The sequence below is a fragment of the Podarcis muralis genome, chromosome 3, assembly GCF_964188315.1.
Source record: "Podarcis muralis chromosome 3, rPodMur119.hap1.1, whole genome shotgun sequence".
NCBI classification, from domain to species: domain Eukaryota; kingdom Metazoa; phylum Chordata; class Lepidosauria; order Squamata; family Lacertidae; genus Podarcis; species Podarcis muralis.
The window spans coordinates 56,223,607-56,236,330 of NC_135657.1; the positions used below are offsets into that span (position 1 = coordinate 56,223,607).

The following is a 12,724-nucleotide window of genomic DNA, read 5'->3' on the forward strand; positions in this document are numbered from 1 at the left end:
TTAAAAAAAAATCTTGAATCAAAATCTTAAAAACCATTCCAATACACATGCAGACTGGGAAAGATCTCAGCTTTCTTTTTTGAAAGAAAAAAAAAAACTTCAGTAGACAGAAGAAACAACAGAGAGAGTACCTGTCTAATATTAATATTCAGGAGCAGGGGATTCCCATAGCTATGATTCCTGCGTTGTGTGGAATAGACCTCTGAGTAGACTGAGTAGGTATGAAAGGAGTGAGACAATCTTTCAGGTATCCTGGACCCAAATTGTAAAGGACTTTATACACCAAAACCAGAAACAGTAGCTAATTGTCAGTCAATGCAATTTTCTCATCAGCAGGGTAACGTGGTAATATCCTGCCCCAGTGAGCAGCTGAGTCACTGCATTTTGCACCAGCTGCAGCAACCCACCTAGAGTGCATTGTAGTAATCCAGCCTGGAGGTTACCAGCACATGGACAACAGTGGTCAGGCTATCTTGGAGACCCAGCCAAAGGAGACCCAGAAGCACCCACAGACTGCAAACCTCCAAAGCAGGCAGTTGTCCAATTATCCTGATACAGAATGCACCCACCCATTGTGCCTCCATCTTACCAGGATTCAGAATCAGTTTACTGGCCCTTATCCAGCCCACCACTGACACCCGGCCTCATGGCACCTCACAGCACAGCCAGGCGGGCAAAAGAAAATCACCCAGTTTCTCTGAAACTGACCCTGAAGATAGTATTGAAACCACTGCTTAATTGTCTCCAACACCCATCTCACTAAGTTGGCTCAGTCAGTATTATCAAAAGCTGGTGAGAGAACAAGGAACAACAACAGGGTTACACTCCCCTGTGCTTATTCCAATAAAGGCCATACGTTAGGGCAACCAAGGCTGATTCAGTCCCATAATCACGATCCAGCTTTCTATAATTTGATTTACATTTGAGGTACTGTATATTTAAAACAACCACTACTGAAATGCAAAAATGTGTGCCCCGTGCAGAAACAGCTTAGCACAGTAAAACAGTAAATCATTTTGACTTTCTCTTACTATATGTTAACATGGAGATAATGGCATGTTTTTATTTTGCTTTTTTACCATGTTTCTGAAAGACAAAAGGTTAACTTGTACTCATGTAACCTAAAGTCTATATCCATATTCATCCTTTTGTGGGGGGCGGTTCACATACCCCCTTGAGTCAACATTAATGCTCCAATAAGTATATTTATCTCCCTTTGCCAAACAGATAGCTATAATTTCCTGCACAATGGAGGGGAAAGATTGGAACTAATATATCTGTTTGGATAGCTGTGTAATGCATTCCTCTTCTGTTTTTCCTGTACTGCATTTGTAATCAGAGCTCTCTCTCAAAATTCAATTAAATGGAAGCTAATAAAAATTAACTAACTTAGTCTTTTGACAGCAGCATCCCATGGAAGGAATACCTTATTCAATCAGAGGAAAATAGTATAGTAGAAAAAATACAAAGCACATTCTCTCTCGCGTTCCTGCTTTGACCTCACTTAAAGTCCTTTCTCAACATTACCTTTGTGATTTAGGAACAGCGGCAGCAGGCCACCTCCTCACACCACCAAGGGAACCAGGAGACCTGGGCCACATGGAAGGACCCACTGGCATGGCTTTCTCTCTATTAGCATTACGCCAGCTTCTGAAAGGGGCTATGCTAACATGGAGAGGAATAAAAGTTGAAATTGCCTCCTGCAAGTTTATTTCTCAGGCTATAGGCAGACCCGGAAGCTGTACGCCAGCTCCCTCGGCCAATAAAGCGAGATGAGCGCCACAACCCCAGAGTCGTCCGCGACTGGACCTAATGGTCAGGGGTCCTATAGGCAGGCTAATGCCAAACCTTGGTTGAACAAAACTATGCTTTAAAATAATGATGTCAGATTAACAGAACAGAGAAGAGGAGGTATATTGATTTTATAAAACAGAAAACTGAGCTGTAAAAACAACTTATTGTTGCTTGTGGCTGCACTGCATGGGCAGCCAACATCAGTGTGTATATGAGAGAGAAATGAATAGGGTTTATCCATGGGGACTACTGGAATACTTCACACACACATGAAGCCTGTTGGAATAAAAGGATCCTAATGCGACATTGTGACCTGAGGGATAGCTCAGTTGGTTGAGCATGAGACTTAATTTCAGGGTTGTGGGTGAAAAAATTGGGTGAAAGATTCCTGCATTGCAGGGGGTTGGAATAGATAATCCCTGTGGTCCCTTCTAACCTGCTTTCATAACACTGAATACGCTGGTGACTTACAGACTAGACTGAACCAAAAAACTATAGGGTGTGGCAACCACATTGTAAAACACTATCAGCTGGTACTAGTGAACTGAACATTTAGATATTCAAACGTAAGTTAGTGACATTATCAAACTAGACAATCAGTGAATGCTATCAAATCAAGAAGAACTAATTTTGATGGTAAAAGTTAGATTTCATACATGGAATCTGGGTTCTGCCGTCACATACCAGATCAATGGTATATCTACTCTTATCTGAGAGTCAAGACTAGGAGTCCCCTGACACTGTGAACCACTCCAAATCACATCCTGCATTGGTATTTTGAGGGAGGATACTGTAAGGCATCAATGGGAGCTTGTATAATGTGAGAATGCAACTTGATCATTAATTGCTCAGGTCAATCTCTGGATACCTGAAAGTATACAGCAAGGCAGTCTACTATAGCAGCACCTGCTGCATTTCAAAAAACATATTTGTGGTATTTATCAGATTTAAATGATTAATCAACATTTAGGGACTAAAATGGCCGACTAGTAAAATGTAAGTTATTTGTACAGCTGTCCATTTCTTCCTCCTTTAATAACACTGTATTTAATAATATATTGAACTTTTAAAAAGAAACACACACATGTCCTTTCTAATTATGTGTTGTTTGTTCTCCTATTTATTATCATCATCATTAGTAGTAGCAGTAGTGGCATCAATTTTATACAGTGTATAACATAAGCTAGCTACTTACTTGAGTTACTGAGATAGATTACCTGGAGCTACTTTTCTATTCTGTTTATATCTGAAGGATTACATTTTAAGCAGTGCCATGCAAGACATTGATTGTTTTTCTTTGCTAACTACAGTAAAAAACAGAAGAGCAAATCATGAGGAGTAACTCGCTAAAGATAGAGAAATAAACTGAATTACAGCTAAAGCAGGAAGTCTAAAATATGTTAGGAGGTCATTTGGCTACCAAGCCAGGAAAATGATATTACGGTAGAGAATTAACATTCTGCAACAGTCATCTTGCAAAGGCCAAACACAAACAAATGCATCATTAAGAGGTTTTAGAGCAAACCAAGGAACCAAATGAGATAATACTTTAGGTACTTCTAATACGGAATTTTAGGTTTCCTGGTTGTTGTTCACTTTTAACGTTCTAGCCTAAACATACCTGTTGTCATAATCTTCATGCATGCCTTGCATTCCAATTGCCTCCTCCTCTTCCTTGCTCTCTTCCAAAGCCACTTTAGTCTTTCTTTTTTTTTAAGTGTCATGACCAGAACTGAGCACAAAAACACCATCTGACATTTCACGGAAATGAAAATCAACTGACAAATCTGAATGTGATCTAGTACATAAATGTTATAAGCATTCAATTATATCTCCTTCAAGTATCCCATGACTCAAGTCTTTCACAACTAAAATTCACCTTTGATCTGTTGTGCTTTGTTTTGCTTTTCAGGAGGTGCATTCCTGCATTCTGGATAACTTTAGAGCATGGGTTTTAAAAAATATTTCTAATGCACTCACAGCTCCTTCCTTTCGTTTCTCTAAGGAGATATTCCTGATAAACAAATGCTTCCAAATTCCAATGGCCCCACCATTAAGTTTCTTTTTTTATGAATATTTTTATTGAAATTTTTCGACATAAAATAAGTAAGAAACAAACTAATTTACAGATCAAGAATATTAAAAAGCCAAAAGATAAAAAAAACGAGAAAACAGAAAGGAGAGAAGGGGGGAGGGAATATGTATAAGGCATATACCATATTTATAGCATATTTATCCTGTCATTTATCTGCATGCAGAGAGTTAGACCCTCCCATCTCCCAACTGGGGACCTACTTCTTCTCCCAGTCTCTCACCCTGGATCTGTTAGCCTGCCACCTAAGTTTCCAACTTACTGTTCAGTAAGGTGAGGAAGCTGTGTGGGTGTTTAATGTATGCTTCAACAGAAAACATTCTTTATGGATCCCAGGCACATGGTGATTGCAAAGTGGGCAGTGGAGGAACATTTGGTTAGATGCATAGGCCCTGAAGGTTAGGGAAAGAAAGTATGACTGAAATATAAGGAAGCTGTCTTATACGGAGTCCAACCACAGATCCATCCAACTCAGTATTGTCTATGCTGATGGCAGCAGCTCTTCAGGGTTTCAGACGGGATATTCCCTGCCTGACCTGGAGATGCTGTGGACTGACCCTGGCACCTGTGTGCAAAGCAGGTGGTCTACCACCAACTTAAAGCTCTTTCCCTTTTCTGTACAAGCATTGATTAATTAAAATGTTAGCATCATAAAGGGCCAGGTGAAATTGCTTTTGAGGTCAGAGCCAGCCTTTCAGTTGATCACCTCTCACCCACATCAGTGTTTAGAGAGACTCTCCCTTCCTTCTTGGCTTTATGCTCTCAAAAAAGGAAGGAAACGTGATCTGGTTTGCCTCTACGCCAACATCTGTAGGCACAGCATAGATAAAATGATCTGATTTAATGATTGATACCCAAAACATTTTACAAACTGTCAGGGGCTCAGGAGCAGAGGCACAGGAAAGGGAGGAAATAGAGAGCGAGGGGGAGGAATCCGAAGGAAATGTTAGCGATGACAGCGGTCCGAGGTCTCTGAGTCTTTCCAGCGAATCGGAGGATTCACAGAAAGGGGCTCCCATGGTCAGAGCAAGGGGGGTGCCTAGGGGGACACCCCAGGAAGAAGGGGCCAGAGGGGACTCAGAGAGCAGCAGTTGGAAATCAGGACCAGCTTCCCCACCAGAGCGCAGTAGGGGGGAGGAGTCCCAGGTATCGGGAGCAGGCGGCTCACCGCCAGCGGGAGGACATGAGTCAGGATTGGCCACGCCTCCATCGGGGAGCGAGGAAACGGTCAAGAGGAAGGTTGAAGGCTGGGCGCGCGCGCCAAGTTCAAATGTACAGGAGGGCGGCGCAGTTGGCAGCCCGGATAGGGAGCCAGGTCCCAAAGCCCGCCGAAAAGAGGGGGAGGAGTCAGGGGGGTCAGCGTCAGAAGAGTCCAGAAAGGAGGAGACCCCGGGGGGCAGAAGGACCCAGAGGAGAAAGGAGAGACGGAAGAGGTGGAGTAAGGTTAGAGTCTTAAGTTGGTGTACAGGGGGTGAAGACTCAGATGGAGCTTCGCCGGTCTAGCCTCCAAGACGTAGAGCTGGGCGCTGCGGCTTGAAAATGGAAACTGTACTGCAATAAAGACTTTTGTACATTACTACCGGCTAGCGTTGGTCCTCTGTGAGCTGGGACCTGGAGCCAGCTCTGACACAAACTATGTCAGATACCTGTAATAATGTGATCAGCTGAATAAGAGATTGGTATTAATAACGGAAACTCACCAAATTTAATGGCATGCAATGACTGGTACTTTAGTGTGAGTCTCCTGGAAGCCCATCTTCCTATGTCCAGTGCAAAGATAAGCACAACTCACTCATTCTCCCTCGTTTCTAGTACATTTGAAAATACATCTTCTCTTCAGACTCCCCCCAAGATCACTGTAAGCGGGGTTTTAAAAAACACCATTGAAAGAACTGTAAAGTACAGCTACAGCTTCATTACAATTCTTACGGACCCCATATTGGGATGTCATCTGGATTGTGTCAGCCTTTGGAACTTTCATTCTGACATATATATATATAGAGAGAGAGAGAGAGAGAGAGAGAGTGGTCATTTGTTGGAGATTAAGGGATTACAATGGAAAATGACAAACAACAAGTACACTCTCATAATTAACCCTGAAAAGCTAGGGCACTCAAGCAAGACACACTCTGCGAACCTTAAAATGTGACACCCCCGTCCCCTCTCACTGCCTAGAGGGGGAGGGTGGACTAGTCAAAGCAGAGTATTAACAGCTGCCACCACCCCAGTCTCCTTCCTTCAAACAGACTCAATTGACTTGTCATTCAACCACCCAGCAGTGATTTTTGCCAGCCTTCTGTGGCTGCTCCATGGTGTATTGTTTGCTCACGCTTTCCCTCTGGGTAACGAAGTGAAAAGTCTTACAAAAACCATTGCTGGATGGTCAAATGTAAGTCTGGCTGCAGCAAGGAGAAAAGGATTGTGGCAGTGAGTAGAAACAGCAGCAAGCTGGCAAAAATACATGTTCGCTGCACATGAAGCAGAGCCTGACCTGTCAGGCAGCAGCTGGAGATGAGTTGAGACTGAATGCACAAGACAACAGATTGATCAGTGATCAACAGCAGCAGTGACTTCAAACCTGCCTATCTAGACGTTTCACTATCCTTGTGGCAAATTTGCCACCAGTGTTGTTGCCATGGGTAGACTTGGAGCACCTAACAGGATAAACAATAGTGAACAGTAGGTTTGGTAAATGTAGGAAGTTGCTGTCCTTTAAATCCCTTCTTTCCATGCCCTGTCTGGAATCCAAAGGAAAGGAGTAAGCTTAGTGGTGCTGACAACTTCCAACAGATGGTTTCACCCTTTCACCAAACTGAAACTCCCCATTGTTTTGAGGTTGTGTAATCTGTGCATCTCATAACATGGTCATAAGATTAAACTTGGTGAGCCAAGCCATGGGAGTAAGCAGATGATAGACTATGCTGACCCTCAATGCCTGATCTAGTTATCAATATTTAAAACAGATGGGTCCCTCCACTTCCCCCCAAAAGAACTGCCACTGAACTAAATTGGTTTGGTTGTGATGAAAGTGAAGATCATGGTTACATATAAAATGTTTTGAAGTAGAGCTTTTTGCTTTGATCACGCTTGTGTTCAAATGATGAATAGGACAAGTTTCAGAGCCAAAAGATGGCATTAGTTCAATCAGATTTTCAAAGCCACCAAATGATCTTCCCAATTCTCATTCAAACAGCTACCCAAGATGTGTGCTGAGATCACCTCAACATCTTTGAAAATATATCAGACTATGTGTTGCATTATTTCTGTCATCAGTTTCTTCCCTCTAAAAAGCTGCCTTCAAACTGTAAGAAAGCAGAGTTTCCAGATGATCAGTGAACTCTGACAAAGTGAAGAGATCTCATAATGATTGTAAACTTATCTGGAATTCATAAAAAAATTGAGGCGCAGCAGAATAGTTTTTCCTTCATTCTGCTGGGTTACTTTTCCCAACTGCTGACACTCTTTAAGAAGCAATCAAAAAACTAAAAGATGAAGCCCTAATCTACTGAAAGCAGTTGTGCTTAGGGTACTTAAGACAGAAAAGTGTTCAACAATTAAGCAAGTATATGCAAAATATTTGTACCCTGGTCCAGTCATAGTGACAGACAACTAGCACAATGGCCTGCAAGCAGACAGCACCTCCACATGGAAGCAGGAGCTCCACGGTCTACAAGTTCTAGTACCTTACTGTACAACAGAATTAGAATCACTTTTATATATTAAAGTGGGAAATGATAAACCAGGGTTAACATTTTCTTTTCTTCCTACAGGCATTTATTTTTCAGATAGTTCCATGAAACTCTGAAAATAGCCCCTTTCCACTTTGTAATACTCCCTCCTTGCATTCCTTTCTGAATGATCTGGATAAGAGCAAAGATGGCTGGCTAGTAATGAAAAAAGCAAGAAGAGGGACTCTCCTGAGGAAAGGAAAGCCTTCACATCAGTACAAAGGCATGCCAAAACTTTCTAGCAATGGATTAGATAAGGAATGTGAGCTGACAGTTTTCCTGACTGTAAGAGAATGGAGAACAAGTAATAAGATATGACCAGTAGAATAAAGCAGCCAGACCTCATGGGTATGAGAAGCTCTGGATTGGTAACTGGCAAAATAGTATATACACCAGTGGAGGCTGGACTATTAGGATGGATTATTATTATTACCACATTTGTTAGTCGTTCTTTCTTGCTCAAGGCAACCCAAAGCAACTTACAAGCAAACAACCCCCCCCCCCCAATCCCACATAGATACATGAAAACCAACATTAAAAGCATCATCCCACCCACTTCTAAAAGGCCACAGATAGTTCAAGGCCAAAGGCCTGGTTATAAAGGAAAAGTTTTTGCCCAGTGCCTAAAGGTATATAATGAAGGTGCCAGGTTTTCTAAAAGGGCAAGTATGTTAAAAGTATGCTTCCCCCGCCTATATTGTTACTTCCTCATGATGGATTCCTCCCATTCTAATTTAGACATATTCTTGTGGATAGTCAACGAATTCCACTGCAATTCTGGTTCAAAGTTGCTTTTGCACTGCAAGTAACAGAGCAGCCCATGCTGCCACAGACATTGTACATTAAAGTAAAGGTAAAGGTACCCCTGCCCGTACGGGCCAGTCTTGACAGACTCTGGGGTTGTGCGCCCATCTCACTCAAGAGGCCGGGGGCCAGCACTGTCCGGAGACACTTCCGGGTCACGTGGCCAGCGTGACAAAGCTGCATCTGGCGAGCCAGTGCAGCACCCGGAAACGCTGTTTACCTTCCCGCCAGTAAGCGGTCCCTATTTATCTACTTGCATCCGGGGGTGCTTTCGAACTGCTAGGTTGGCAGGCGCTGGGACCGAGCAGCGGGAGCGCACCCCGCCGCGGGGATTTGAACCGCCGACCTTTCGATCGGCAAGCCCTAGGCGCTGAGGCTTTTACCCACAGTGCCACCCATGTCCCTTTGTACATTGTACATTGCCTATCAGTAAATAAGAATTTTAAAATGTTCTGGAGGAGAGAATGAACAAAACTTCAGTGCCCAAAGTCGGAGTGTGTCATTGTCTCATTTCCCCTTAAACTTTCCCTCTGATATTTCTGGCCTCCAAAAATGAACACATTCCATTCTTTATGTCAAACTTATCAAAATTAAACTACCACCAGCTGCCAAAACAGCTACGGGGTGGGGGGTGGGAAGCATTGTTATTATATTATAAAGTGCTGCTAGCTAGCTGTGGGACTTTTTCCCATCTACTACAACAATACAGTATTAATAAAGCCCAACATATGCAAAAATATTGCACTGAATAGTACAGTACACATGGCGATTAAATAATAAACATGTATGCTACCCTAACACATTATATAATTAGAACCAATTGTCAGAATCAACTGAAAGTAGTCTGGAATGTAAAGCAGGAAATGAGAATACTGTTTTCCTATTGGACTCAGTGCAAATGACCTTTATAATGCAATTATACTGAAATAAAGCCTACTTTACCATTGTGCTTAAGGTTATTATGAGAAAGTTTTCACACATCCAAACACAACTAACTATACAACTTCTCCAATTATAGAATTCCCCCTCAATTTTTACAATTCTCTCAAGTGCACAAATGAACATCTTGTCATTCAGAGCACGTTTTTCAGCTGACAAGTTTTCAAGAGGAAAATAATGACACATACACGCATTATAGCAATGTGTTCTCAGTTACCAACTTTGGGGCAAGCAGCATGGAAGCAAGTTGAGATATCTGATCAGATTGCACACTGAGAAAGCGATAGTGAAAACATAGGGCTATATTCAACTAAATCATTGCACTAGTAGAAGCCAGCGCAACAGTCCCCCCTAGCACAGCAGGACTTGCCCCCCTCCCTCCCCCACTTTCCAAATCTGCTGTGGAGGGTCAGGAGAACCCCAAGAACAGTTGGGTTATGCTTGCCTGACTGAACAATCACCTTAGCGCTATGTTGAATTCAATCCACAGTGTGCTACCAAGCCAGTCTTTTGCATTAAAGTGTAGGCAGTGGAGCGTGCACTTAAACTGCATGGCTGGTAAGCAAGGGACTTTGTCACCTCTGGGCCCTCCTGGTATTCTGCACTATATAGATGTTTGGTGGCATGCTTTGAAAAGAAAGATCTTTTACAGAGAAACGCTTAAGTATACTTGCAACAAAAAGGGACAATCTTTTCCACTCCTTAGATTATTACAAGGAAACATTTTAACCAGCAGATGCTCATTTTCGCTCTCCTGTTTTAACAAATATAGTTAATACTTTGGCTAATAAACAATCTATTCTAAACTGATGCATCAGTAAACATTAATAGATAACATTTGAACAGAAAATAGATTGCTGAAATACTATTTTTTTAAAAAACCATTCCTTACCCTTTTGTGTCAGTAAAACATGACTAAGTAGGGTACAATGAACAGTCTCCTAATATTTTGTTATATATAAAATTTTAATTACATTGATAGTTTGCCTTTCTTCTATTAGGTAACCAAAGGCAGATATCCAAGCATTGACCAGACTTACTTAGCTCCCACAGTTTATGGCCTTGTGTACCTTCACTATAAAACCAGAATAGCATTAAAGTGCTGGAACATCAGTGTACAGTTTAAGCAGCTACACTTCATTGCACTAAGGATTTAATGCAATGCATTTTATTGGTTCCCTATTGATAAAATATTTGGGTTGTACGCAACAAAGCTGTCCTGTTAGCACAAACACTCTGGCTTGCACAATGGAACTTTCCCCCTCCCTCTCCACACCCAAAATCTGTCCTGGGGTTTCTCCCAACTAGAGATGTAAAATTGGCTTGATAAGAGTGACTTCAAAAGCTGGTACAGTGAAATGTTTATCTTGCCCCTATACAGAATACAGCCCTGCCTTGTCTTTAATGAGTGCTGTCACAAGAGTAAGCCAAAGTTGCATACTTAAGTACTGTATGGAATACACCACCATCACAAAAGCAGATTAACAGAAAATGTGGGAAAATACAAAGCTGCAATAACTTTTGGGCGGAGATGACTCTGTTTGCATGCACTAGAGAATCCAGTGATTCTCCACCCAAACATAACTCACCAATGACCTCACCAGTTTCCTAAACACACTCAACAAGGCTTCCTGCCTGTTCTCTCTATAGCCAAGCCATGATCTCAACAGTCCACCTGCGAGTATATGGTAGTGCCGTGATCAGGGTCAAAGGGAGAAGAGATAAAAGTCATGCCAGTGTTAATTAACCCCCCCCCCCCCAGTTTTACTGCCTACTTCCTCTGATAAAGCCTGGTACATTTTTTTCATAAAAAGACTTCCCCATTGCACACGGAATTCCCACTGCGGGAAGAAGTAAAGCAAGTACTGTTTATTATAAAGGAAGTTCCAAGATTATAGGTTGCTTTAAATTTATGCATTACAGGAATATGCCAGAATATCATTAATTCCTCCTCACATCTAGCTTATAAAAGCAGGTCTGACAGCCAAAAGTGCATTGTGTGGGCATAGAAGGGGCTAGACTTGGCCAGCTCATATCCCTGTGACTTCAGTGAGGCTTAGTAGTAATTCAGCATTTCAACTTGCTCATAACATTCCACGAAACATGAACACATTTCCCAGGAGTGCACAAAAGGGCTGAAGTCACATTATGGATTACCTCCCTCTGCGGAAATGTTAACAATTTACTGTGCTTGTGGTGAAAGGAATGTTTCCTGATCGTGTACATCGAAAGCACACCCCCAAGGCCAGAGAGTCCTCATGACGGAATTTCCTGAACTCCAAAAACACATCGAGTCAGGAATCACTTCCTTCCTTGCTCCCTTTCACTGGTAATGCAGAACAATAAGTCAGATACTCTCAGTCGCTCCCCAATGTGTTGCTAATGTGAGGAAGCCGGCTTGTACTCTGGGATAATGAGATAACACTGCAAGAGCACTCTCTTTTTACGTTTTTGCTTGGTGCCTGGGTTCCATTTCTAGCACGGCTACATAAGAGGTCTTCCAATTAGAAATAATCAGTGCCAAGGAATGTATAAAAAATAAATCAATCGATGAGAGCAACAAGATCAGTCTGAAACTTTAAAAGGGGAACATATATGCTAAATAGGGACGCGGGTGGCGCTGTGGGTAAAAGCCTCAGCACCTAGGGCTTGCCGATCGAAAGGTCAGCGGTTCAAATCCCCGCGGCGGGGTGCACTCCCGTTGCTCGGTCCCAGCGCCTGCCAACCTAGCAGTTCGAAAGCACCCCCAGGTGCAAGTAGATAAATAGGGACTGCTTACTGGCGGGAAGGTAAACGGCGTTTCCGTGTGCTGCGCTGGCTCGCCAGATGCAGCTTTGTCACGCTGGCCACGTAACCCAGAAGTGTCTCCGGACAGTGCTGGCCCCCGGCCTCTTGAGTGAGATGGGCGCACAACCCCAGAGTCTGTCAAGACTGGCCCGTACGGGCAGGGGTACCTTTACCTTTACCTTTATATGCTAAATGTTTTGTAAAGGATGAAAAGCTTACATGAGCAGTTTTCTCAAGCTAAAAGAAATGGACAGGATCCCACAAGGAAGCCTTGTGAGCTGGCCCAGCTGAATTCTTCCCTTTACAACTGATCCTCGAGAAATAAATTATTATTATACGCCCTGTGGAATGCCCTCCCATCAGATGCCAAAGAAATAAACAACTATCTGACTTTTAGAAGACATCTGAAGGCAGCCCTGTTTAGGGACGCTTTGATGAATTATTGTATTTTAATATTTTGCTGGAAGCCACCCAGAGTGGCTGGGGAAATCCAGCCAGATGGGTCGGGTATAAATTATTATTATTATTACCATCATCATCATCATCATCATCATCATCATCATCATCAGAAATTGCTCTC

General features: G+C 42.6%; 1 protein-coding gene across 1 annotated transcript in view; it reads right to left on the reverse strand.

Moving 5' to 3' along the window:
* MTHFD1L (methylenetetrahydrofolate dehydrogenase (NADP+ dependent) 1 like) overlaps positions 1-12,724 on the reverse strand; it is a 107,921-nt gene that overhangs the window by 13,223 nt on the left and 81,974 nt on the right. The gene's annotated exons all lie outside the window — the stretch shown is intronic.